Source organism: Hibiscus syriacus, unplaced genomic scaffold, assembly GCF_006381635.1.
Source record: "Hibiscus syriacus cultivar Baekdansim isolate YM2019G1 unplaced genomic scaffold, ASM638163v2 tig00111792_pilon, whole genome shotgun sequence".
NCBI classification, from domain to species: Eukaryota; Viridiplantae; Streptophyta; class Magnoliopsida; order Malvales; family Malvaceae; genus Hibiscus; species Hibiscus syriacus.
Genome location: NW_024063179.1, coordinates 735,939 through 741,025, shown reverse-complemented (window position 1 = coordinate 741,025; position 5,087 = coordinate 735,939). Strand labels below are relative to the sequence as shown.

At 37.5% G+C, this 5,087-nt stretch overlaps 1 pseudogene; it reads right to left on the bottom strand.

The window, feature by feature from the left end:
* Positions 1–250: 250 nt before the first annotated feature.
* LOC120170747 lies at positions 251–2,378 on the bottom strand (annotated as a pseudogene).
* Positions 2,379–5,087: the final 2,709 nt, after the last annotated feature.

Here is a 5,087-nt window from a genome sequence, read left to right as displayed (position 1 = left end):
TGCTTTTTCTGGAAGAAGTGACAGGATCCACGATTAATTATCATGAACAACATCATCATTCGGGTTTTCATTTGCAAATTACAATATGAACCCTTACTAATTTGAGTTTAGCTAAGGTCGGCTTGTGAGACAAATTCGAGTTTTCCCTAGCTAATCCTTTTGGAATTGTAAAATGTTCTACAACAGTGAATTTGCTATACTGTAGCAGTACTGCTGCTATAATTAAAGAAGAAAATAAGTTCACTGCCTTTCTCGTGTACTTCCCTTTCTCTTATACAGCTTTGTATGTTTGGGAACAATGGGGCAATGCTGGAAGCCTTGATTTTTGCAAGGGCTTAGGCTATGCTTATTGAAATCCTACACTAAAAGCTTCCATGTCTTACACTCTTATTACTAAGTGATATAAGAAAATCAGCAAAATTTGGTTTTTGCAAAGCAAACTGCAGAAGGTGGCTCTCATTTTAGCAATGATCGATGCATGATTTATCTGCCTTCCACACTGCTGTTAGCCCAGGAGAGCGACATGGAACACGAATGTAACTGTCGAATATTGTCTATTGTGGGGTGAGTTTCTTGTTCGTAAGGCTCATTCTTCCCTTCCAAGACTTTAACTACTTGTCTCATTGTGGCCTGGGATCAGGACTAGGATATGAGCACAACAAACCTAAATGCAGCAACTTCTCCGCCTTTTCCTCGTCGAATCCTCTGTTAGTTCTCAACCGTGCATCGACCGCAGCGAGTAATTCATGTTGCATCATCAGCTGCCACACCCATTCCACCAAAGCTGGCTTCCCTTCTTCCAAAGGTCTCCTCCCACACATGACCTCCAAGATTAAGATCCCAAAACTGAATACGTCAGTTTGGGTCGATGTTCGTCTCTCTATAAAACCTCGGGAGACAAGTAGCCTACAGTTCCAACCACACTCGTCGTGTTAACAACTTGGCCTTGCCCGTCCATCCGGGCTAATCCGAAATGCCCTAACCTTCCATTCATATACTTATCAAGCAATACATTGCTGGCCTTGATATCCCTATGTAAGACCTTAGCTTCCCATCCTTCATGCAAATACAATATAGCAGATGCAACATCCTTCAAGATTCTAATTCTATCATTTTCCATATAATCATATATCAACATGAATGTCCCTTGTTCTTTCTTGCACCAGCCTTTCAAACCAACGAGATGCCAGTGTTTTAACCGACGGAGGCTCGAAATCTCAGCCAAGAACTCTCTCCTTCCATCATTTTGATGTGAAATGCGCTTTACAGCAATTTCTGTTCCTCCTTGTAAAACACATTTATAGACCTTACCATTTCCTCCAAATCCGATCACGTTTTCATCAGAAAATCTGTTGCTGGCCGCATTGATTTCTTGATATGTCATCTTATGTGGCCAATACTTGAATTCCCAGTCTTCCATTCTCTTTCTCCCTTGCTTTTCTCCTTTCTCTCTTAATCAAACACAGATAAAAGATAACAACAAAAACAAGAACGAATAAAATTTCCACTGTTATTCCGGTAATAAACGATCTTTGCTTATATAACGGAATCTTGGGATAGTGAACAAGGGGATGGTAAATGACAGTAAACCGGAGGTGATCAAGCTTTCACTTAATCGGAAATTCGAGTTACTAAAACTCCAAGCCAAGATCCTGCCACTTTGATACCCAGTTGATGATGAAATGAATCCGACATACATTTCATCCTCAAAAACATCAGATAAATTGAAAGGAACATTCAACAATGGATGTTTAGGCCTCTTGATTCCTATAGGAAATATAGTAACATTAAGAACGGAATCTGCATAGTCAATCCAAAGTTGATAGTTCTCACCATTATTAAGATTCAGTTCCTCAAAACTCTGATCTCCATCAAAATCACTGGTTAACCAATAACCTGCAGCGTGGTAGCTTACTGATACGAGGTTGTTAAAGTCTACTACGACACCGCCGGAGAAACCAATACTAAAGTCAGAGTTTGTTCCATGATTGTCTGTATTTGTTGTAAATGCAAAAGCTATGTTGAATGAATACCTGTTCATGGAAGGAGGCGCAGAGAAGAAAAAAGATGTTGAAAAAGGAAGTACACGAGATGAATTTGGAATCTTTGTTGGGATTTTTGATATGTAAAAAGCTCGACTGGCAGCGAAAGATGTTTCATCTGTAAGTGTAAGAATTCTGGAACTTATGTTGGCACGATCATAGAGTAAAACATCAGTTGAGTTCAAGCCATTGAACATAAAATCAACTGATGAAACAGGCTGAGAAAACATGGTTATGAACATAAGAACAAATAAGAGAGGCTTTGGGTGTTTTACCATTGCTGCAAAAAAACCAGCAGAGTCACTCTACCATGGCAGGTTAAGTTTGATAAGTTATGTGAAACACAGTGGATTTAGGCTTTAAAAGTCCATAGTCAAACACAATTGTTTGACATTCTTGATTGCTGTACTCATTGCTTCGTAGGAGTACTGATTAAATTCGAAGTCAAGTTGAAAGGTTTTTTTCCATGTATTATATGTCAATGATTTTGCAGAATCATGGAGGCTCTTCTTGCAGCTTATCAGTACAAACAGCAAACAATGACCAATTTCATGGCTTGAGATTCATAAACTTTTAACATGCATAACATGACATGTTGTCGACACCGTTTTTAGCCCAGGCAGGGAAAAGACCGATACCGACTCGAGGTTTTCTCTTTGAAAAGCTTTTTGAAATGTGAGGAGTCACCACCAATCATTAAGGTGCGATTGGAACACCGTAAAAACGGGTGATTTTAATAAAATACCGAGTTTTAGGGTCTGTGAAAATCCAAAAATCAGGTTCAGGAGTCGGTTACGCGTGGGGAAGGATTAACACCCCCACAAGCGCCCAACAAGTGGTACCTAGTTGATTATCCTATATTTAAAATCAGAAATTTTGAGTTCGATCTTTATTTAACTTGAAAATAATTATGGATGCAAAGTTTGAAAAGGATATTCATTTATCGAGACCGATAGCATTCGCTCTTGAGCCTATATGCGGGAGATCAACTATCGTGTCTAATAACCGAACATTGCTTCGTTTTTAGAAAACATGATGCGGTTTTGAAAAGATGTCCGTATTTGGGGAATCACCAGTAGTTACCCCTGAGCATGATTGCGGGAGATATACTATTAATTCCTTAAATAAGTGAACAGTGCCTTAGAGTTAAAATAAATGCAATCAAACAAAATTTTATTCAATCCTAATTAATCTAAGGTAAATTAAGGCTTTTTCTAATTTAAGGTGTAAAATTATGAGAATTAAGGAACCTAGGGGCTTAAACCTAAAGGTGTAGGTTATAATATTGATCCTACTTGATTTAAAATAATTATTGAATCGAATAACCGAGGTGGTCCTTTGAGCATTTACGCGAGGGCCGACTTGGATTATTCCCTAAATTAAAGGGACTATATTAAAATATATCTAAAAGTGGAGGCTCTATTTTATCCTATTTAATTATGTAAAGGTTAAAGTTCTAATTAAAGCTCAGGACCTAAATAGCCAAAGGGTAAAAAAACTATGATTATGAGTATTGAAAACATTTTTGTATTTCGATATAACAAATTAGTTTAAATGAATTTTAAGATTTTACAAATGATGTTCTAAATATATTCGATTCAATTAATCGAATATCAAATTATTACTCCAAGTCTTTTAAGATCAATTTCAAACCTTACTAAATGTGTAAAATTGTGTTTTATACTTAATATATTTTTGAAATAATTTTCACAAAGTATTTTGAACCAAAATCAAGCCTAAAATCAATTTTTCAGAGTGATGCACCGATGCACCAATCCATGTATCGATGCACCAATCCATGCATCGTTGCACCATGAATTAAATTGAACATCGAATGCATTTCATGCATCGTTGCACATACCATGCACCGATGCACTGAGGATTTTATGAAAACATCGAATGCATTTGATGCATCGATGCACTAGCCATGCATCGATTCACTCTGGCTATTTTGAAACATCGAATGCACTTGATGCGTCGATGCACTCTTAGTGCACTGATGCACTAAGGGTCCAACGGTCAAAATATTTGAATTTTACACTGATGCACCGATGCACCATGGGTATGCATCGATGCACTGACGCTCCCAACTAATTTTATTAATTATTTTCACACTTAAATGGCTCTATTGACTCCACTAATCATCCCCAACGTTCAGAAGTGATTCAAGGTGTATTTAAACAAGCTTAGAAGCCATTGATCAACAACAAGAAACATCAAGCAACTAGAATCAAGAGAGAATCAAAGAGAAAGCATCAAACCTCAAGTTTGAGCATTTCAAGCCTATTTTTCATTCAATATTCATTTTGCTTTCAAGAACACTTATTGTGCTCAATTGTATTTATTCTTGAGTGTTCTTTCTTTGTTCTAGAATTGTGCAAACATATTTGCCTTGTGAGGTTTTTCTTGTGAGTTTGCAAATTTGTAATCTTCTCTTTGAGAAAAGAGTGTTCTCAAGAATTGGGGTATATTCTTGAGGGAGTTGTAAGGTTATCTCTTTGGCCTCAAAAGAAAGAACAAATTAGTGAATTTGTTGGAAAATCCTTAGTGTGGATAGCTAAGATAGTGGACGTAGACTTTGGTTGATAAATTCGAACCACTCTAAATCTCTGTGCAACTACTTTCAATTTTCTGCAAAAGCTTCCACAAAAATTTAATTGCCAATTCACCCCCTCTTGGCCGATTCCGTCAATCGATTAACTCAATAATTGGTATCAGAGCCTAACTCATTTGAAGGTTTAATCACCTCTTGAGTCGATTCTGGAAGAGTTACATCGATAATCAAAGTCATCAACGGCCTCTACTTCAAACTTTGACTCCGGTCTCGATTCGATGCCCGTCAACAAGCCTCCTTTCTTCAATGGGGCTAAATATGCCTATTGGAAAAATAGGATGATGTACTTCATTCAAGCAAGTGACATGGGAGCATGAAATGTCGTAGAAGAAGGATACTTCAAGCCTCTCACTCATCCAAGATTGTGGAGTGAAGGAGAGACAAAAATGTTCCAGCTCAACTCCAAAGCCATCCATATCATATTTTGTGCT